The sequence below is a fragment of the Trichomycterus rosablanca genome, chromosome 25, assembly GCF_030014385.1.
Source record: "Trichomycterus rosablanca isolate fTriRos1 chromosome 25, fTriRos1.hap1, whole genome shotgun sequence".
NCBI classification, from domain to species: Eukaryota; Metazoa; Chordata; class Actinopteri; order Siluriformes; family Trichomycteridae; genus Trichomycterus; species Trichomycterus rosablanca.
Genome location: NC_086012.1, coordinates 957,501 through 981,498, shown reverse-complemented (window position 1 = coordinate 981,498; position 23,998 = coordinate 957,501). Strand labels below are relative to the sequence as shown.

The window sequence follows — 23,998 nt, the reverse complement described above, 5'->3', positions numbered from 1 at the left end:
AGACTGTATACTGTCACAGTACTGTCACAGTCGCTTTGGATAAAAAGTATCCGCTAAGTGCTGAAAATGTGAACGTAAGGGTTCATTTGGAGATCCGTATCGCGCACAGATCATCGGACCATCGATCAGCCAGCAGGGGTCGCAATTGCAGCAGTTATGAGCAACGCTCACTCTGACAAACCACTCATTGTCCGTCCAGGCGCCCGGCCGGAGATCAGGATCCCGAGAGACCATACACGTACAGAGAAAGAGGTTCGGATGCTGAGAGAGAGAGCGAAGGGCGTAAAAGAGAGAGAGGAATTCGGATGCTGACGGAGCACAAGTGAAGAGAATCAGATGACCGAGAGCGCGAGCGAATGTGAGAGAGAGCGAGAGAGAGATTCGGAGGCTGAGACGGAGTAAATGAGAAGACGATTCCGACGCCGAGAGTAAATGAGGGAGAGATGTGAGCGCTGAGAGAGCGCCGGACGAGCGAGAGATTTGGATACTGAGAGAGTAACCGAGCGAGAGAGCCGGGATGTGAGAGTGCTGCTGGAGGAGAGCGTCTTTATGTTCCTCATCATGTTCTTCATCGCCTGTAAATCCGTCTGAGATACGCGCTGACCGAACACGGAGGCGTGAGGAACATCCCCAAAAATCCACTCCGCATCTATCTCCACCCTCCTTCTTCCTCACGGGGGTCTGATCCAGGGACAGGAGGAACCAGGTTAGGATCTTCAGAACCTCTGTGTTTGGATGTTATGTTTCGTTTCTGCATGAATGCATCTGTATCGTGTGCGAGACCACAGACGATCATTTTCACAAGTGTTCCGGACCGAGAAAAGGAACCCCATGCTTTTTCCAGGTCTGTGCCACTTTCAGTCAAGGTTTTCTTTATTGTGGCTCTTTCTTAATTCAGTGTGAAGCTTGTTTGACTGTGAATGACATGCTTTTTTTCATATGAAATGCAACAAAACAATAAAACTCTAGCGCGCTCGGGTGCAGCTCCGCCAGCTACTCAGTCCACCGACAGGTCACAACCCAAACGCTCAGCAGAGAAACAAGATAAGGAAACTCAATCAGTACACAGTCAGCAGCTTAAGAACGCAAAAAACTCGGCCGCTAGTCTGCTGGGTGGGAAAAGACGGGACTACAAAGTGGGCAGGTCTTCGATGCTGTTTAAGGACCTTGGTTAGTAGCCCTAGGTGCCCATACAGAAGTGGAGGAACGTGGAGAGACCGAAGTACGGGCGAATAGGAAGGGGACGTTTCGGAGGGAGGGCGTGTCGGGCGAATATACCCTCCTCGTACGCCATCGGGGTCTCCAGCAGAGGAAGAGGAACTGGCTACGACTAAATTGGGAGAAAAGGGAGAAAATGCAGAAATAATATAGAAAAAAAAGAACGCAAGAAAAATGTGAGAGCAGAAAAGTTCCATGGAAGCTCCAGAAATGCCAAAACCCAAGAGTTTCCCAGGGTGGCATTAAATGAGGTGCAGGGAATGCTTTGAAGTGCTGTTCGGAGAGAACTGGCGGGTGTAGGTGTGGCAGGTTCTGATCTAATTTGTCCTAAAAAGTGTGGACACATGCTTCATATTATCATGCCCACACTGTCTTTCTTTAGGGGTCCTCTTATTTCCAAAAAAACATTCAGAAGGTGGATTTGTTGTTCTGAACCAGAGGTGTCCAAATTACGTCCCGCGTTTGTGTCCCGTTACCATTTTTGGAACGACTCGTGAGGTATTTAAGAAATAAAATAAAAAGTCGTGCCGCTATTAATCAGGTCTTGATTGAACTGTTTGACCTCTAGGTGGCGCTGTGCGTGCCCTTACCCTTACCTCCTACGTGCGCAGTACCGACCACTTCTTTTCCCCTGCACCAGTTGGGTTCACATGGAGATCTGTAACACGCACGGATACAGAGAATCATGCACCGTCTCTTTGCAGCGCCATCTATCAGCCAGCAGGGGTCACAACTGCAGCAGTTATGAGGAACCCTTATGTGCGTGCCCTTACCCTTACCTCCTACGTGTGCAGTACCGACCACTTCTTTTCCCCTGCAAGTGGAGGGTTCAATTGGAGATCTGTATTGTGCATAGATACAGAGAGTCATGCACTTTTTCTGTGCAGCGCCATCGATCGGCCAGCAGGGGTCGCAACTGCAGCAGTTATGAGGAACCCTTATGTGCACCCTTATCCTTACCTCCTACGTGTGCAGTACCAACCGCTTCTCTTCCCCTGCACCAGATGGGTTGACATGGAGATCCGTATCATGCACAGATACGTAGAGTCATGCGTCGTCTCTGTGCAGCGCCCCTGGACTAAATTGCCGCTGGATGAAGTGGTTGGACGGGAGAGTGACGGGGTCAGGCGGGCACAGCGCTCTGAGCCTGGCACTATAATGCATGAAAGGAACTGAAAGGATCCGAGCCATCTGTGGAGTTACTCGAGTGTGCCTGAGTGCCCACACTTTGAAATGCGACTCGAACTGCGTTCCTAAATTGGAATCATTCCAAAGGCCAGAAAATTGCAGAGAGGCGCTCTGAGCGGAATATGTGATACGGCCTCGCTCAGGGGTCCAACAGTGGTACCCGGGCATCGGTGGGGCTTGAAATAGCGACCTTCCATTGGCATTTAAAAAAAAAACGTCCTAGTTTATTAGAGAGAAACTGGCACATGCTGGGGTGGCACCGGGTGGCACGGGGTGACAGACAGGACCCCTCGCCCTCAGCCAACCAAACCAGTACCTGATGTCACGGTCCGTGACGGCAGGTACTGGTTTGGTTGGCTGAGGGCGAGGGGTCCTGTCTGCCGCCCCGTGCCACCCGGTGATGAAGCGCCTCGCCTCGCCATAACGACGCCACCTCTAGACCGTAAACCCGCGCGCCCGCCGCGGCTAATCGCAGTCGTTCATCACCGCCCCCGTCGTTTCCCAGCGTCCCGAGCGGTTCTCTCCCCCGGTCACGTTTAACTCGAGAAGGGCCGACAGCTTTATTGATGTGGGGGGAGCGTAACGGCTTTCATCTCTTACTCCCGGCTGCATGATGGGAAATAATAAAGCGACAAATCCACCTGCTGCATGTAAACAGGCCGGAAATAAATGCAAAGCTGCGTGGGTTTAATAAGTGTGTTATTACACTGATATAAAGGTGCAGGAGGGTGCAGGGTAGAAACATGTTTCATTCATTCATCCATTCATTCATCCATTTATTCATCCATCCATCCATCCATTCATCCATCCATTCATCCATTCATTCATTCATTTATCCATTCATTCATCCATTCATTCATTTATCCATTCATCCATTCATCCATTCATTCATCCATTCATTCATCCATTCATTCATCCATTCATTCATTTATCCATTCATCCATTCATTCATCCATTCATTCATCCATTCATTCATTCATTCATCCATTCATTCATTCATTCATCCATCCATTCATCCATTCATTCATTCATTCATTCATCCATTCATTCATTCATTCATCCATCCATTCATCCATCCATTCCTCCATTCATTCCTTAATTCATTCATCCATCCATTCATCCATTCATCCATTCATTCATTCAATCATTCATTCATTGAGTCATTCATACAATGATTCAGTCTTTTATTCATTCATTTATTAATTTGTTTGTTTGTTCATTCATTTGTTCATTTATTAATTAAGTAATAAATGCATTCAGTGATTCCTTCAGTCATTCATTTCAGTCTTTCATTTATTTATCCATACATTCATTCTTTTAGTTATTCAATCATTCGTTGATTCATTCATGCAAAATTTAGTCCTTCAGTCATTCATTTATTTATTGGGCCATTCGTTGTGCCAATAATTCATTCACTCATTCATTCAGTTATTTATCCAGTCATTTAATAGTTCATTCATTCATTTAATTATTTTGTAATTCAGCCGTTCCTTTACACGGGCTCGTTAAGAGCATCTAATTAGACGTTGTGCTTCGTTATGATCTCATTCACCTCAGCTTCACCGAACAGCTTTGGGATGAACCGGAACCACAACTGGGTCTTTCTCACTGTCATATTTTGACTGAACAGGCACAAATTCTCACAGACATACTTCTAAATCTTCTCGTTCTATATTAATACCACGTCTAATACGAGCTTGACGTGGGCGAGGATCGAACCCAGGTCGTCACAAGCTCGGAGCTGTGCAGCACCAACACCGCCGGCTGAATCCCAACCAGATGCTTCATTTTGTCCTCCGAATTAACTTCTCCCGAATGATCCGGAAAAACCGTTTATTTTGGATCTATGCCCAGGGTGCCAATGAAGCGTCCAGGTTGGCACCGGCGGCACTGGCACCTCTGATCTTTCCTTTCTGAACGTTTCATGCCAGCGTGTGATCAGAAAAACCTTTAATGAGCCAAAACGTTCCCACAGTACGCTCTGAATTAGACGCCCGATTTTCTTTTGATTGATGCCCACATAACAAAACGCGGCATTTTATTTATTTTTATAATCAGTGCCATTTGCTGTTGCCAGCGGGCGCTCCGTGTCTCACCCCCCGTTGAAGAGATTAACGTTTGGCCTGATGTGCGGGCTGAGACCGGGCGACCCAAGAGTCACCTCTCCGTTTTGTAAAGTCGCCCTCCGAGACGGGTCCAGATGCTCGTCACTGCCTCGCCGCTTGGCACGCCTGGCACGGGCTCGGATCCAACGAAAACTCCAGGAGCGGGAGGCACGCTGCCAGTCGGCTCGGCTCATCCTGCGAGTGCTTTACAAAGTTCAGGTTTAATGAGGCGTGGGAGCGAGTACAAACGAACACGCCAAAACATACAAATACGCTCAGATATACAATTACTGACTGGTGAGAGACACCATATAAGCAAAAGTATTGGGACATGCCTTTATTTGTCATATTTACGTTTACATTTACATGTTCAGCACTTAGCAGACACTTTTATCCAAAGCGACTTACAGTACTGTGACAGTATACTGTCTAAGTAATTTAGGGTTAAGGGCCTTGCTCAAGGGCCCAACAGTGGCAACCTGGCAGTGGTGGGGCTTGAACTAGCAACCTTCCGATTACTAGTCCAGTACCTTAAGCACCTCTGATATACATCTACACGTGTGCAGTAGAATAAGGGCCTTGCTCAAGGGCCCAATGGTGGCAACCTGGCAGTGGTGGGATTTGAACCAACAACCATTCGATTACAAGTCCAGTACCTTAACCACTAAGCTACATCATCAATGAAATTATTTTGAAAGCTGGGGGTCAGAGCGCAGGGTGCAGACCGGGTTAAGGGCCTCACTCAAGGGCCTAATGGTGGCAACCTGGCAGTGGTAGGGCTTGAACAAGCGAGCTTTTGATTACTTATCAAATTCCCACAGACATCAGAAGACCGTCTGATGTTCCAGCTGAAAAGATTTCACAGGCGTCTGTTTTAATACTGTTTGTTTTTTAATAAGGGCGTCCAAATACTTTTGGATACTTTGGATCCTTGAGCTGCTAAATATCAGCCGCCTTAAAATCAAATAAATAGAAGAGCCGCAGATTTAAACGCCACGCCGCCGGCGCTCCGTATTTTATCCCCCTCGTCCGACACGAATTTCTTCCTATCTTCTACCCGGTCACGTGATTTAGGAGACGGAAGGCTCGGCGGCGAGGACGCGGGCGCCGTGCCGTGACCGAATTATGCGGACGATATTATGAAAATGTCAGGTGATACACGAGTACGAAGGAAGCGGCGCGTGATGAGAATCCGAAAACTCCCCGCCATGGAGATACGACTGCCGAGCGCCGGCGCCACGTTCTCACCTCGGAGCCGATAAACTCTGGATCTAGTCGCTCGTATCGAAGCTAATTAGCGTCTGAGGGGCTGGCGTGGACGCGCAGGATCTGGAGTTCCGTCTCCGAAGTGGCGCTGGCTGTTCACGGCTCATGTGAGCGCTTATAAAACGATATTAAAACTCTCAAATACATGCTGGCATACACACAATCACCAATCTCACCTAAACTATTTAAACCCTGAGCTGTTAAGCTGCAATCCAACTGCACTTGCGTTTTCTTGTGGAACTTATCCTAGCACTAGCTTCTCTGACACGAAGTGCCCGCTGTATTCCTCTGCCGCTCGCCCACCGGACCACAGGGGTCGCTGATGCACCAGCAAGGTTTTTGCTACAGAAGTCACTCTGGAAAGAGCTGCAGGAACAGAGCAATTACGAATGTCCATCTCCAGCGTCGGTTCAATATCGAAAGAGCTTAAGGCGACAGGAGATGCTAACAACCTGTCAGGAGGGAGACGCACGTCTATATTAGCGACACACGCTAATATATGAGGAGGAGGGTTCGAGCTGCCAACGAGTCTTCAAAGATCACAGGGATTAGTTAGATCTTGGGATCAATACGTGTCCTTAAATAGTATCAGACCCCACAGACGTCACTAGAAGTCGTTCTGGAGGGTTACAAGAAGAAACCCTCGACTGTCAAGGGCCGAGGATTCTGGTTCCCGGGGGCCCGGCTGGTAAACAGCGGCCGCGTTTGTGTGACGTGGCTGATATTTTCCCTGATGTCATATTTCGTCCAAGGTTCTCTGGTTCTCTGTTTGTTCTCTGTTTGGGTTATAGCTCAGTGGTGGACTGAGTAGCTGGTTCAGGTGTTTTCAGTGTTTTCTGGTGATCCTGTAGAGTTGCTGCCATTTTAATCCGGTCTTTTTGCACCCGGCAGACTAGTGGCTAATTTTGTCTATTGCCGATTGTGCCCGCTAGGGGGCGCTCAGCCACGAATCATCGCTATTTCTTTCTTACATCTTACGAACTCCACTCGGTCATTAAAGTGCAGATGGACACATGTGGCGATTGTGGTTAAGGACAATAGTGGTAGCTCAGTGTTTAGGGCACTGGACTGGTAACCAGAAGGTTGCAGGTTCAAGCCCAACCTCCGCCAAGGTGCCTATATTGAACAATTTCTCTCGATTAACCCTGTTGAAATCCACTCGGATGATTTGGGATGTTAAAGGTCAGGGTCCTGTTTAGGATCTCCACACCAAGGGACACAAGGGAAACGACCTTCCCCAAACTGTTGCCACATATTTGGAGGCATATAATTTTATTTTGATGTAATTTCATTTTAGGAACAGCGGCTGCGTTTGTGTGACGTGGCTGATATCTTTCCTGTTGTCGTATTTTGGTGAAGGTTCTCCAGTGAGAGTTTGGGTCGTAGCTCAGTGGTGGACTGAGTAGCTGGTACAGTCGCATATAGTAATGTACAGATTTAATTGTATATGATTTTGTTTTACACCTGATACGAATAGGTGTGTTCGAAATATCTGCACTCAGTAATTATTAGCGGCGTCCCAATACTTTTGTCCGTGCTAGAGAACCACCGCACATTAACTCACGTCGGGTGTAAAAGCACGATTCGTCACGCCGTGCGGGTTTACGGTGGCTGAAGGCTGCTCGCTAGTTTGCGCCCGGCGGTTAAGCCGCATTAGCCGCGCGACCTTGGGACGGCGCGGTGGTGGCGGCTGGCTCAGATCCAGCGCCATAAAGCAGGTAATGGAGGGGCGCGGTGAGGGCCGGCCGGAGTAATGGAGCGTTTGACCAGAGGCGAGGAGCACTCAGCTCTGAGGATGGACGTCAGGTCCTGCAGGGAGAGGAGAATCAGGTTCCACCTTAAAATTCATCCATTCATCCAGTCAGGGTCTGTTTCACCACCGGTTTATCCTGGTCAGGGTCGCGGTGGGTTCGTTTCATTGGCTAGTCCATCACAGGGCACACACACACACACACTCATACCAGTTTTGTCTCTCCAAAAGTCTTTGGACTGTGGAACTAAACCAAAGCACCCGGAGGAAACCCACACAGCCACGGGGAGAACATGCAAACTTCACACAGAATTGAACCCAGGACCTTCTTGCTGCGACGTGCCAGTGCTACCCACCGCGCATACTTTTTGCCCATCACTGGGGTGGTACCAGTGACATCATGTTCTGCGGTGTGACATCATGTCCTGCGGTGTGACATCATGTCCTGTGGTGTGACGTCATGTCTTGTGGTGGGACGTCATCATGCCCTGCTGTGTGATGTCATGTCCTGCTGTGTGACGTCATATCCTGTGGTGTGACATCACTTTCTCTGGTGTGACATCATATCCTGTGGTGTGACATCATGTTCTGTGGTGTGACATCATGTCCTGCGGTGTAACGTCAAGGCCTGCAGTGTGACATCACTTCCTCTAGTGTGACGTCATATCCTGTGGTGTGACATCATGTTCTGTGGTGTGACATCATGTCCTGTGGTGTGACATCATGTCTTGTGGTGTGACATCACTTCAAACAAAATTAAACGGCTTTTATGACGGTTCGGTTCATCTGATACTGGTGTGTTTTTTATTTAAACCGCTGCTAATGGAAGTATAAAATGTGACGCTTTTATAAGACAGTTTCACTCATGTAAGAGATAAAAATTCTCCGAGTAAAGAACAGAATTAAAATAAAAACAGCTCTGAATAATAAACACATATAAAACATTTATTATAGTTTATATAAACGGAGCTTTAAACTCTAAACACGTCTGATCTGGATTTAACATCATTATTATTATTACGGATTCTTTTTTATTTTAGTGTCACGTTTAATATCCAACAAGCTCACAGTCAGGCGTCCACATACTTTTGGCCATGTAGCGAATCCCTCATGAATTATTCAAGAGCCGAACTCGTTGATAAGCCTGAAGGACCTGAGCCAAACCCTCTCAGCTGTTTCTGTTCCTGTGTTTTACACTCGCTCGAACCCTTCAGGATAATTATCTTCATCTCGCTCAGCGATTCACCCTCACACGTCGGTGACATTTCGGTATCTAACTGCGGCGAGACGCCGGGCGCGGATGTACGACGCGTGCTTTCATAATCTCAGCGCGGCCAGCGTCGCCACGTCACCGCTGCTCTTCAAACCCGCCGTGTAAAATCGCACCGATACTGAATTTATAAACTCGGAACATTTATCATTGTTCAACATTCCTCTAAACTCACAATACAACAAAATAGTTCCTAGCACATCCCGCTGGTGGTGGATCCTCATAGAGCCTCACGAGGAACATGCTGGTCTCTCCGAATCCTTCTGTCACTTGTGCAGTACCTCGACCGGACAGCAGGACAGCAGTTGATGCAGAACAGACTTCACAAACCTTCCTCAGATACGCTGCATGGTCAAAAATATTTAGACGCCTCACCGTGAGCTGGTCGGACGTCTTGTTTCAAAACCAAGTGATATTAAAATAGAGCGACTTTTTGCAAGACATCGGTGTCTGTGGGAATTTGTGCATTTGATGCTGACACTCAAGCTCTATGCTATGAATAGGTGTGGCCGAAATACAGAATATTAAGGATGGTGTGGCTTCCAGGGTTCAAGAAACTGGACAGCTTTGAGATGAACCGGAACATCGACTGATCAGCGTCAGCGCCCAGTCGTACAAACGCTGCCATCTTTTGACTGAACGGGCACGAGTTCGTAGTGCCAACGTAAATAGTGCTAAGAGTGAGAAATAGCTCGGGTTAAAGGAACTCCAGCGGCTGCACAGAGCCCCGACTACTGAGGCTTTCTTGACTGGCATCAATGCCCAGTGGGCACAAATTCCCAAACATAGCTGAACTTCAAAGTCCTATGAGAAGCTTCTCAGATGAGCGGCTGAACAGATCACACAGCGGTTGCTCTATTTTAATATTGTTCGTTTTTGTTTTGAAACTGGATTTCCGACAAGCTTCTGGTCTGGTGTCCAAATACTTTTGGCCATAAATCTTTTTTTGGGTCATCATACTTTGGGTCCGGTTGCCCTCGGAGATGCCGAGGAGGCGCCCGAAAACCGAGCAGTGCGTCTAAAATCGGTCCTGCAAATCAATTATTCACCAGAATCAGAACGGAGTGTCGTTATTTAGGCTGCCTCGTCTTTCATCTTCGCCGACGTCGGGATCGTAGCTCACGGCCGGACGCGGGTGTACGAGCGGCGGGACGTAACGGGGCAGCTGCCCGCGTGATTGATGCGATGGCCGGAGAGGATGCTGACGCCCCGCGGGTGGATCATTAATCACCCGGGTGGTCCGGCTGAGAGTGGCACCGCCGGCACCGACTCGTCCGCCCCGGCAGGTCTGTGTCACCTTAACAAGACAGAGCGGTGATCAATGCGTCGGGCGGCCTGGCCCTGCCGGTCACTTCACGCTGGGCTATTACGGCGTTCGGAACAAATCACGCGGAGACGTGAGCGCTGCCCTCCGGAATGCTGACGGTGAGCTGCTTCACTACGAGGCGTGATGAATGAGACGAGGCCGGCGGTTTAGGTGGCTTTTCAAGGGCGTTTGTTTACTAGTCTATTTCTGCATTTTCTCCCTTTTTCCAATTTAGTTATAGCCAGTTCCTCTTCCTCTGCTGGAGACCCTGATGGTGTACGAGGGGGGTATATTCTCCTGACACGCCGTCCCTCTGACACAACCCTTTCTCATTCGCCTGTACTTCCTTACACAGCATCAAAGACCCCGTCCACTTTTTACTCCCGTCTTTTCCCACCCGGCAGACTAGTGTCCGATTTTGCCTGCTGCACCGACTGCACCGCCGATCGTGCCCGCTAGGGGGCGCCCAGCCGACCGGTAGCACAGCTGAGATTTGAACTCAGAGCTTTTCTAAGAGTGAAGGCAAGCTCGGGTTGAAGGAACTCAAGCAGCCTGCACAGAACCTTTACTGAACAGCTTTGGGATGAACCGGAACGTCGACTGAGGCTTTCATGACTGGCATCGGTGCCCAGCCGAACAAATGCAGCCATCGTTTGACTACATGGGCACAAATTCCCACACACAGACGTCCTTTAAAGTCCTTTTCAAAAGAGAGGATCACAGAGGTCACTCTGAAACATGGTGTCCTGATGGTACCTGGTTCCTGCGGTGCTCTCCGTCCATCCCCTCGTTCCATCAGGACCAGCGAGATGTTCTTCATGGTTCTGCTCCTCAGAACAGAATCTCTCTGACAGGAACTCAGTGGGGAACGATTTAACGGGTCACGCTCATATTGAAATTAGACGGGGCCGCGGTGTGGAATACAGAGCGTCTGAGGAAGGAGTGACACAGGTGTAATAACAGTTTAGGGAAGGTCCAAGCTCTCTGAGTCTATAAAGATGGTGAGTCCTGACCTCAGACGCACTCAACAGACAAATAAATAAATAAATAAATAATTAAATAAATATATAAAGAAATTAATTAATAAATAAGTAATGAAATAAATCTATAAATAAATAAATAATAAAATAAATATATAAATGAATATATATATAAATAAATAAATAAGTAATTAAATACATATATAAATAAATAAATATATTAATAAATAAATAATTAAATAAATATATAAATGAATATATATATAAATAAATAAATAAATAAGTAACTAAATAAATATATAAATGAATATATATATATAAATAAATAAATAAATAAATATATAAATAAATAAATAAATAAATAAATAAATAAATAAATAATTAAATAAATATATAAATTAATTAATAAATAAATAAATATATAACTAAATAAATTAATAAATAAATAAATCTGCCGCTCAATGAGATGGAGCTGCAGTGTGGAATACAGAGCGTCACTGTATATAAGGAGCATCACTGGTGTAATAGCAGTTTAGGGAAGGTCCCTGGCTCCCTAACTCAGACGCACTCAACTGCTCTGGGATGAACCGGAACACCGACTGAGGAACATCAGCACCCAGCTGTACATATGCTGGCATCTTTTGACTAACCGGGCACAAATTCCCACACACAGACGCACTTCAAAGTTTTGTGAGCAGCCTCGTGACGTCGTGACACGTCTCATGAGGTAAACAATCACTGACAGTTTACCGATCATGATCAGCTCCTTCAGACTTCCTGGTCCCTGCTAATCTTTGGCTTTTACTGAAAGTGTTTCCTGCGCCTATCGCTTCCTCGCTAACACCCTCGCGCCATCGGATACCAGACATTGCGGAGAGGAGTAAGACGATCCGCGGGGTAAAACGATCCACCCCGAGAGCCCCGGACGAGCGCTCGCGGCTCCCAGAATGAATCACTGTACAAAAGACACGCGCTAAATGTGAGCGCCGGCGTAACCGCTTCATGTCCAAAATGTGGTTTTATTTTAGCTTTCCGAGTCGATTCCGCCTAGGTCTCGTCTCACGAGGGTATCAGGAACAGGACTGCAGGAACTTTACCACAAGTACGAGCAAGTATTTACATTTACAGCATCTAGCGGACGCTTTTATCCAAAGCGACTTACAGGACTGTGACAGTATACTGTCTAAGCAATTTAGGTTTAAAGGGCTTGCTCAAGGGTCCAACAGTGCCAACCTGGCAGTGATGGAGCTTTAACCGACAACCTTTCGATTGCTAGTCCAGTACCTTAACCGCTAGGCTACAACTGCCCAACCAGGACCAGCCTGAGGCGAGCTGAGCGACTGACATACTAATGGCATACAGGGTACCTGGTGTTTAACCTTTAAAATACGCAGATTGGACGTCTAGGTGTTCCGAGCAACCCCACACGAAACAGCAGGGTCGGCTGGGCACCCCCTAGCGGTCGTCCTGTGGTGTGACATCATCACTCCATATAAGGACAATTCAGACTGTCAGATTGTAAACGTAGGATGTAAATGAACGGGATTTGGAATGGAGGGTCTGCAGGTACCCCGGTAGTCCTCTTGGTGTCCGACAGTGAGCCGAATTTCCGTCAGATGTAAACGTACCAAGATCAGGAATGGAAATGCTTACAGTTATCACCCAGTAACCACCCGGTAACCACCCAGTAACCAGTGGTGTTATTTAATTCAGCACTCCGCCCCAATTAGAGACCCGATACGCCAGAATTACCGTTGTGTTTGTTTTTGATCCTGGGGATTATACTTGTCAGGAGCGCGTCAGTCATGCAGTCGCACTAAACATTACCCCCCACACTTATTGCTTTTATCACCCCTGAGCTCTCCTCGTTCATCAGATCCGCCGCCGTCGGGGAGGCGTGTATTTCACAAACAAACGATCTCTCGTGGCCGCACGGCGGTAAGGATCCGTCAGCGTTAGCGTGGAGGAGAGATCCCGTCTCATTCGTCCCCGGACGAGAAATCGAATCATGTGGCGTCAGACGTCAGGAGGAGAGAAAAACGGCCGCTAAATCGCTCCACATTATGAGGGTATAACTCACGGGGTGGGAGTCGATGCGGCTGTCACCACACGCCATGCCACGCGGCCCGGGTGACCCCGGTGCCCCCGACGCCCACTTGGCACGGCGTGTGGTGACAAGGAAATATCAATAACGCTGCCACTTCGCTTTTTAATCAGCCGCATCTCTGAGGATTCAGATCAAAAACTCAAACAATTCCTTTCTGTTTTTATTTATATAGGTTTTTATTTCATATAAAAGCCTCCGTGCGTTTTGTTTTATTGCAGTTGTTTATTTAATGTATAAAAATAACAACAATGAATAAATATAAACAAAACACGACAACAAAAACAGCCCGCGGTGGAGAATATTTAACAATCTGCATCTCCAGACTTACAGGATCTTTTTCAAGTCATTTTATTTATTTATTTATTTATTTATTTATTTATTTATTTATTTATTTAATTATTCATTCATTCATTCATTCATTCATTCATTTGTGTATTTATTTATTTTGTTTATTTATTTATTTATTTATTCATTTATATTTTTATTTATTTATTCATTCATTTATGTAAATTACATTTTATTTATCCATTTATTTATTTATTTATTTATTTATTTATTTATTTATTTATTTATTTATTTATTTATCTATTTATCTGTTTATCTATTTATTTATTTATTATTCATTTATTTGATCACATGCACGACCACACGACTTGTATATATTTATTTTAAACTTGTGGCATTGATAAACATGGCATTGATATTCGGCGCCAGGACGCAGGTCGAACGTGATGGATGGTTTGCGGCGCTGCGTGGCGCGACCCGCCGCGGTTCAATCTATTCTTGCTTTGTAAGGACTGTGGGATTAATCCGGCCCCGGTCACTCCGGTCGTATTAAAGCTTTGCTCTGCAGCCTAGAAATTAATCCACAATCCTGACAAAATAGTGTGGGGGCTTTCTGTGTGGAGTTTTGCATGTTCTCCCTGTCCTTCTGTGTCTGTGTGGGTTTTCTCCCTGTGCTTCAGTTTTCTCCAAGTGTCCAAAGACATGCAGTCATGGTGAATTGCACCCACTGTGACCCTGACCAGGATAACGACTCATTTTCATGACATTTTACGTTTACATTTTCTGCATTTAGGAGACACTTTTATTTAAAGCGACTTTCAGTACTGTGACAGTATATTTTCTAAGCAATTGAGGGTTAAGGGCCTCGCTCAGGGGCCCAACAGTGGCAGCTTGGCAATGGTGGGTCTTGAACAAGCAACCTTCTGATTACTAGGCTAGTGCCCTAACTGCTGAGCTACTATTTTAAATCCCATTCTGAATCCCATTCCGTTACATTCATACCCAATAACCAACCCGTGGTAACTTAACTGACCCGTTAATTAATAGTGGGTAAACGAGGTAACCTCAGAGTTGTTTAATAATCAGTAGGCGGAGTCGTGATCTGTGCTGCCAGCCTCGTCTCTTTCAGCACCGTGTGCTCCAGTTGGCGCTGATCCGAAGGTGCCAACAAGCTTAACAGAGCGAGCTTGGTGTCTCACCCCAGGACCTGTGGGTGCCCGCTGTGGGCTGGAACGTTGGGCTCACTGGCAGACGGTCGGCGCCTCAGTTTTGGCCCGTTCTGTTACCCTTTGGCTGGCGCTACAGGGCCAGGAGCCGCTCAGCCCGCTGTGTGTGTGTACAGGCTAACCAGCCTAACAGGCGCACCGCTGACCGTTTAGAACCCGCCGGCCTCCGATTAGACCCCTGTCTGACGGACCATTACACAGCGAGATGAATCTGACGCCCCTCCTCACCCGCCGGACTCATACTTGACCCCGCTGTCAGCACGTAACGACACGCTGCAGCGGCCGGCGATATTAGCACAGCCGTCGCTCACGCTGTGTCTTTATTAATTATTTCTTTTTGGAGGGGGGTGACGACGGGGTCGAATAGCTTCTGTACCAGCGCTCTGCTCTCAGTGGGGCGCAGATATAAATGTCATTTTGGAAATTACGTCTGCCCGCGCTCCGACGCTTTCTCTGTTAGCGCCCTGCGACCGAGACCACGAGCCGTAATTATTAGGACACAAATCCACACCAGCAGGAGGAACCCGTGTGTGTGTGTGTGTGTGTGTGTGTGTGTTTCGCAGGAGGATGAATTTTGAAAGGTGAAACAGGACACATTTTTGGATCGTTTGTTTGTTTGTTTGTTTGTACTGGTGTGATTAATCTGACCCGCAGGGATAAATCTGCAGTCGTCCCTGAAATTCCCGGAATTATTGTTGCCCTTGATAAAGAAAGCTGGAGTTTCTGGGTTTTTTAAAACAAGCTTTTTGTAACGTCTTTATAGAGCTCGCTCATGCTGGAACAGGAAAGGTCCTTCCCTAAACTGCTGTTGCAAAGCTGGAAGCATCAGATTTCCTTTATATGAATAATTTATTCCACCTGTTAGTAGCTGATGTGCCTGAAACACATGAAACATTAGAAGGGACGTCCCAATATTTTTGTCCTCACAGTGTCTGTTTTACCACCGCTTTCTCCTGGTCAGGGTCGCGGTGGGTAAAATTCACTGTGCAAAAGGCAGGAAACATGCCTGTCCGTCACAGGACACAGCCTGACTGCACGTCTTTGGACTGTCGGAGGAAACCGGAGCACCCGGAGGAAACCCACACAGACACAGAGAGAACATGCAAACTCCACACAGAAGGGACCCTGGCTGTCTGGCTGGGGGATCGAACCCAGGACCTTCTTGCTGTAAGGTGACAGTGCTACCCACCAAACCACCCTTATAAAGAATTTAGTCCAGGGAGCAAGACTGTGTTAGTTGTGTGTGTGTGTGTGTGTGTGTGTGACTTCGTATGTGTAATTGTGCATGTGTGTGTGAGTGTTTGTGTGTACATGTGTGTGAGTGTTTGTGTGTACATGTGTGTGAGTGTTAGTATGTGTGTGTACATGTGTGTGCGAGTGTGTGTACACGTGTGTGAGAGTGTGTGTACATGTGTGTGTGTGTTTGTGTGTATGTGTGTGAGAGTGTGTGTACATGTGTGTGAGAGTGTGTGTACATGTGTGTGTGTTAGTATGTGTGTGTACATGTGTGTGCGAGTGTGTGTACACGTGTGTGAGAGTGTGTGTACATGTGTGTGAGTGTTTGTGTGTATGTGTGTAAGAGTGTGTGTACATGTGTGTGAGAGTGTGTGTACATGTGTGTGAGTGTTAGTATGTGTGTGTACATGTGTGTGAGAGTGGGTGTACATGTGTGTGAGAGTGTGTGTACATGTGTGTGAGTGTTAGTATGTGTGTGTACATGTGTGTGAGAGTGTGTGTACACGTGTGTGAGTGTGTACATGTGTGTGAGTGTTAGTATGTGTGTGTACATGTGTGTGAGAGTGTGTGTACACGTGTGTTTTTTATGTACGTGTGTGTGTTTGTGTGTACGTGTGTGAGTGTATGTGTGTACATGTGTGAGAGTGTGTAACTATGTGTGTGTACTTGTGTGTATGACCTATGTGTGTGTGTGTTTTGTCTGTGAGTGTACGTGTGTGTGTGTGTCTGTGAGTGTACGTGTGTGTGTGACTGTATGTGTGAGTGCATGTGTGTGTGAGTGTTTGTGTGTACATGTGTGTGAGTGTTTGTGTGTATGTGTGTGAGAGTGTGTGTACATGTGTGTGAGTGTTAGTATGTGTGTGTACATGTGTGTGAGTGTGTGTGTACACGTGTGTGTTTTTTATGTACGTGTGTGTGTTTGAGTGTACATGTGTGTGAGTGTACGTGTGTACGTGTGAGAGTGACTGTATGTGTGTGTACTTGTGTGTATGACCTATGTGTGTGTATGTGGGTGTTTTGTCTGTGAGTGTACGTGTGTGTGTGTGTATGTCTGTGAGTGTACGTGTGTGTGACTGTATGTGTGAGTGTACGTGTGTGTGTGTGTATGTCTGTGAGTGTACGTTTGTGTGTGTGAGTGCATGTGTGTGTGTGTGTGTGTGTATGTCTGTGTACGTGTGGAATTGTGTATTTGTAATTGTGCGTGTATGTGTGTATATGTGAATGTACAGTGTATCACAAAAGTGAGTACACCCCTCACATTTCTGCAGATATTTAAGTATATCTTTTCATGGGACAACACTGACAAAATGACACTTTGACACAATGAATAGTAGTCTGTGTGCAGCTTATATAACAGTGTAAATTTATTCTTCCCTCAAAATAACTCAATATACAGCCATTAATGTCTAAACCACCGGCAACAAAAGTGAGTACACCCCTAAGTGAAAGTTCCTGAAGTGTCAATATTTTGTGTGGCCACCATTATTTCCAAGAACTGCCTTAACTCTCCTGGGCATGGAGTTTACCAGAGCTTCACAGGTTGCCACTGGAATGCTTTTCCACTCCTCCATGACGACATCACGGAGCTGGCGGATATTCGAGACTTTGCGCTCCTCCACCTTCCGCTTGAGGATGCCCCAAAGATGTTCTATTGGGTTTAGGTCTGGAGACATGCTTGGCCAGTCCATCACCTTTACCCTCAGCCTCTTCAATTAAGCAGTGGTCGTCTTAGAGGTGTGTTTGGGGTCATTATCATGCTGGAACACTGCCCTGCGACCCAGTTTCCGGAGGGAGGGGATCATGCTCTGCTTCAGTATTTCACAGTACATATTGGAGTTCATGTGTCCCTCAATGAAATGTAACTCCCCAACACCTGCTGCACTCATGCAGCCCCAGACCATGGCATTCCCACCACCATGCTTGACTGTAGGCATGACACACTTATCTTTGTACTCCTCACCTGATTGCCGCCACACATGCTTGAGACCATCTGAACCAAACAAATTAATCTTGGTCTCATCAGACCATAGGACATGGTTCCAGTAATCCATGTCCTTTGTTGACATGTCTTCAGCAAACTGTTTGCGGGCTTTCTTGTGTAGAGACTTCAGGAGAGGCTTCCTTCTGGGGTGACAGCCATGCAGACCAATTTGATGTAGTGTGCGGCGTATGGTCTGAGCACTGACAGGCTGACCCCCCACCTTTTCAATCTCTGCAGCAATGCTGACAGCACTCCTGCGCCTATCTTTCAAAGACAGCAGTTGGATGTGATGCTGAGCACGTGCACTCAGCTTCTTTGGACGACCAACGCGAGGTCTGTTCTGAGTGGACCCTGCTCTTTTAAAATGCTGGATGATCTTGGCCACTGTGCTGCAGCTCAGTTTCAGGGTGTTGGCAATCTTCTTGTAGCCTTGGCCATCTTCATGTAGCGCAACAATTCGTCTTTTAAGATCCTCAGAGAGTTCTTTGCCATGAGGTGCCATGTTGGAACTTTCAGTGACCAGTATGAGAGAGTGTGAGAGCTGTACTACTAAATTGAACACACCTGCTCCCTATGCACACCTGAGACCTAGTAACACTAACAAATCACATGACATTTTGGAGGGAAAATGACAGGCAGTGCTCAATTTGGACATTTAGGGGTGTAGTCTCTTAGGGGTGTACTCACTTTTGTTGCCGGTGGTTTAGACATTAATGGCTGTATATTGAGTTATTTTGAGGGAAGAATAAATTTACACTGTTATATAAGCTGCAAACAGACTACTTTTCATTGTGTCAAAGTGTCATTTTGTCAGTGTTGTCCCATGAAAAGATATACTTAAATATCTGCAGAAATGTGAGGGGTGTACTCACTTTTGTGATACACTGTATATATATTGTAATGGTAGTCCTGGTCATGGTCACAGTGGGTGCGGTGACACGCAGAGTCTTTGAGACAGAAGGTAGGATCCACCTAGGATCAATTCTGAGCAGCCAATCCAACCTCTGCATGTTTTTGGGAGACGACCGGACACACCAGGAATGATCGTTTAATGATGGCCATGGTGGCTCGGTGGGTAGCACTGTCATCTCACAGCAAGAAGGTCCTGGGTTCGATTCCCAGATGGAACGGTTTGGATCCTTTCTTGTTGGGGTTTTGCATGTTCTCCCTGTGTCTATGAGAGTTTCTTATGGGCTCCGGTTTCCTCCCACAGTCTAAAGATAATTGGATATACTAAAGTTGACTAAAGTGTGTGTGTGTGTGCCCTGTGATGGCTTGGCAACCAGTCCAGGGTGTGTCCTACCTTTGGCCAAGTGAACTGCACCCACTGTGACCCTGACCAGGATAAAGCAGTGGTAAAACAGACGATGAATGAATAAATACATAAAGATTGCCCTCAGAGAGAGATTGTGTGTGTGTGTGTGTGTGTCCTGTGATGGACTGGTGACCTGTCCAGGGTGTGTCCTACTTTTCGCCAAGTGAACTGCACCCACCGTTACCCTGACCAGTATTAAAACAGAATAAATACTGAATAAGGTGATGAATTGTTGCTCCACGCCATCAGTCGGTCGTCACAGAGTCGATCATTCACTCGTGTTGTTTTCCTGCGTGATGTTTGAACCCGCCGGTCGAGGTCGACACGCTTTACGTTTACCGACCATAAATAATTGATGTTCCTCGTACCTGCGGACCCGCCCGGTGGATCGGTGGTTTCTGCTCCGTCGTTTCTCCTCGTGCATCTCCGTATCCGAGCGGAGACGCCGAGACCCGGCTGAATAATTCAGGAGGTTTGCTCTGGCTGGAACGTACGCGGGTTCTCCTGGAACGCCCGGGGCTTCCTCGGCGCGCCACGTACTCCGGTCCTGATGCGCTGGTGCCTTTTAAAAATGAATGAACTTCTGGAAGTGCCAGTGAGCTGTGCTGCATGCTAAAGACGAAGTTTTAGTGTTTTAATCGGAATTATAATGAAACAAACAAACGGGAACAAATAGGAGCTCAAAATAAAAAATATAGTCGGTCTCGTGAACCGAAGGTCATGGGTTCCATCCCTGCTCATGCCTTAGACGTGCATGCTCTGTTTTGAAGATGTGGTAGCCTAATGGGTAGAGATTTGAGCTATCAGTCAGAAGATTGTCTGTTCAAATCCAGGCTCTACCAGGCAGCCACTGTTGGGCCCTTGAGCGAGGCCCTAGGAACACCTAAAGAAGCCTATCCTCTGAACTCCCCGAGTTTGGACCTCGGCTGGTCACCCCCAGCAGTCAAGATCACACATTCTGGACGGCGGTGAGCGTGGGATCATGAATCCTGAGCGGAGCAGCTGCTGCTGTGAGTACGCCTGAACGCGGCTCGAGTGGCGGCGCCGGCGCTTGTTGTTCGTTCAGCACAAATGGTTGGCGCGCGTCGCTGCGTGATTAATGGCGGCGGCGTTGGCACCGTCAGGCTTTAGCCTGGTAATGGGAGCGAGTACAGCAATTAGACGCATCAGGCCCGGGCACCCTGTCGAAAGCTCATTCACAATAAATTGAGATAAATCGACTGTCGGCGAGTGAGCTTCCTGACCGGGGCGATTAAACGGGCGCGGCCGAGCCAAGGCTGCCGACACGGGACGTGTCAGACAGGGTTTAATACGCCCAAACGTCAGGTTCAGACTTATTAACTCTCCTCACTGAGTCCTTTCCACTTTGTGGTCCTTCGTCTTCTACCTCGATGTTCTACCTCATTTTCTTGGCTCCTGCGTCCAACCTCATGTTCCTCAACCTCTTTGTCCTACCTCATGTTTATCATGTCCAACCCTTTGACCTGTGTCCGTGTCCTACCAAGTTTGACCCTTCAGTGTCCAACGTCTTAACTCCAATGTTCTACCTCTCAGTCCCACCTCCAAACTTCTAAACTCCAAATCTTTACCCTCTCAGCCCTCGTCTTCTACCTCTTAGCTACATGTCCTAACTCTACCTTTTATCCCTGTCTCCAAGTTCTCAAGTCCCATGTCCTACCACCTTTAAATCTTTCAACTCCAAAGATTCCAACCTCTCAGCCCTCGTCTTCTACCTCTTAGCTACTTGTCCTAACTCTAGAAGTTCTTACCTTTCAGTTCCTGTCTCCAAATTCTCAATTCCCATGTCCTACCTCCCACCCCTCAGCCCCACGTTTCGTCTTTATGCCCTCGGGTTTTACCTTGTAGCCCCGATGTCTGCGCTGACCTCCCACACTGTTCCTCTTAGCTCATGTTCCCCTACAGTTCAATCCTCCATCCTAATCTTCAGCCCTCATGCTCAGTCCTTCCTCCTACTCCTCGGACGGAGGTTTAATCGTCAGAAACCCCGAAATACTCCAGAACCCGGTCAGGAGACAGAGGAAAGAGCTGCACAATCATTCAGTTCTTTATTTTCAGTCTTCACTCAAACCTGGGATTATTTAATAAGCAGCCAATCCACCCTCTGCAGGTTTAGAACGATCGAACCCAGGTCTCTGAGACCCAAGTTGCTCTGCACCAAGATGCCCCTTATTTTATTTAAGTAATATAAAAACTGTGTTGTATGATTTTTTTTGCACGATGGTGCAGTTAGTAGAATGGGTGTCGCACAGCAGTATGGGTCTTATTATCCTGGGTTTGATCCTGCAAGTGAGTCAGTGAGCAAATTCTTTTCCTGAAAGTTCTTCGCTCTCGCTCGCAGTTTAGACGAGACTTTCGATTCGCCCCCCATCAAAAACCCCCATCACCCCCCCCCCACCGCCGCAGCGGCGTCTTCACATCATTCATTCCTCGTGTCCCATCTGCTGCGTCTCTCGTATCTGAGTTAAATTTGCACCCCAGCGAGCCGCCATGCCGAGCTCTGACTCCCGCACATTCGCTCATCTGTCGATCATGGCGCTCGCGCCCCCGACGGCTCCCGACGCCGCGCGGCTCTTTATTACTAAAACGATCTGGTGCAGGAAAATAATAAAATAATAAAAACAGATTGTACCCGAATGTTCTCCTTAAATAAATAAAGCCAGACGATTGAGACGTCGAGGTTCTGTAGCCAAAACACAAGGGGCGTCCAGAAACTTTTGGAGATGTAACGTATCTCCGGCGCTAAACCTCAACACTTGCAAACATTTGTAATAAATCCATGATGTTAAGGAAATGACGCTTTTGATTGTTTTTTAACAGCATTAACAGTTTAGGGAAGGGCAGAATAAAATACAGAATAAAAAATCTAAAATACAATAAAATGGGGCGCCCAGGTGGCGCAGCGGGATATTCCGCTGATGCACCAGCACCGAGTTTCTGAACCTCCCGGTTCGAGGCTCGGTGTTGCCACCGGTCGGCTGGGCGCCATCTGGCGGGCATAATTGGCAGTGCCTGCAGGGTGGGGGACCGGACTATATGTGGGTGGGTGGGTCTTCATGCGCTGTGTAAGGACCCTGATTTGCAGAAGAGACGCCCGTGCAGAATGCACGGACGAGAAGAGGAGGGCTGTACACGTGTAAAGAAGGCGTGGGGCAGCGGCGTGCTCTCCTTGGATGCAGGTCTGGTGTGCCTGTTAACAGCGGAAGACAGATTGGAAGCGCTAAAAATTGGGAGAAAAATTGGGGAGAAAATTCGGAGATAAAAAAAAAATAAAAAAAATAAAAAAATAAAAAAAAATAAAAAAAAAAATAAATAAAAAAATAAAATAAAACATTTTTTATAAAAAATTAATTACAAATAAATAGAAATTTAATTAAATAAAAATTACATTTAATTAAATAAAATTTAAAATTTTTTAAATTAAATTAAATAGAAATAAAAATACAAGTATACACAAATAAAATAAATAAATAAATTATTTATAAAAAAAAAAAAATTATTAATAAAATTAAATTAAAATTATATAAAATTCAATAGAAATAAAAATACAAATATACCCAAATAAAATAAAAAATAAATTAAAATAAAATAAATTAAAAAATAAAATGGCATCTGTTTAGAACTGAAGTCGGTCATGTTTGCGTTTGTGGAACACAGGACCCATGGTGGTGATCAGTTGGGTTTGGAACAGGGCTCTGTGGACACCACTGGAGTCTCACCATGCTACGACAATTTGATACGCAACACGGCCAGAAGTATTCGGACGCCTGACCGTGAGCTAATAAAAACGAAACGTGGTCTTTTCAGAGGGCTTCTCACAAGACTTTGAAGTGCGTCTGTGGGGATTTGTGCCAGTTCATGCTGTTCCGGTTCATTCCAAAACCATTGATTTATTACACATGCTGAAATTAAAAGTGGTGTCCCAATACAGGGGGAAACCGCGGTACGTTTGTTTCCCGAGCCGCCGTCCCGGGGAGGAACGCCGAGTCAGGATCTATCAGGAAACGCCAGAAATAATCAGCGTGCCCGTCGCCGGGAAGAAGCGACAGAAGTAATCAGAGTTGAACGTTTGTGCTGGTAATAATAGCGGCGCAGCGACGACGCCGGCGAGTCGGTCCGCGCGGGAGCTAATGCTCTCCACCGCGCGAGCTTTAGCTGCACGCCTCATTAACCCAGGTGCTTGTGTAATGGAGAGAGAAGAAAGAGCTTAACCAGGGATCCGGACGACAACTCTTCCACTGCACAAAACTGGCTCATGAGCTCGGGCTGATTATTCCGATAACGATACAGTATGTGGTCAAAAGTATACGGACGCTTCTCGTTTCTACACGTTTTTATCCAAAGCTACTTACAGTACTGTGACAGTACACAATCTAAGCAACTGAGGGTTAAGGGCCTTGCTCAAGGGCCCAACAGTGGCAACCTGGCAGTGGTGAGGCTTGAACCAGCAACCTCTCAATTACTAGTCCTGTACCTTAAGCACTAGGTTAAAACTGCCCTACAATCAGAAATCAATCATTGTGTGTTTTACCACTGCTTATCCTGGTCAGGGTCGCAGTGGGTCTGATTCATTGGGTGGAAAAACAGAAAAGAGAAAAACAACCCCGAACAGGACAGACTTACAAGACTTCGGAGTGCATCTATGGGAATTTGTGCACATTCAGTCGAAAGATGAGAGCGTTTGTACGGCTGGGCGCTGACGTTTTGCCTTTTGGAACCGGACCTGCTGAGACCCTGACCAGGATAC

At 46.7% G+C, this 23,998-nt stretch overlaps 1 protein-coding gene across 1 annotated transcript in view; it reads left to right on the top strand.

The window, feature by feature from the left end:
* Window positions 1–666: 666 nt before the first annotated feature.
* Window positions 667–23,998, top strand: part of cdh18a (cadherin 18, type 2a) — a 75,855-nt gene continuing 52,523 nt past the window's right edge. Inside the window, exon 1 of the mRNA XM_062987439.1 lies at window positions 667–706. The gene's annotated coding sequence lies outside the window, so the exon portion shown is untranslated. The remainder of the gene's footprint in view (window positions 707–23,998) is intronic.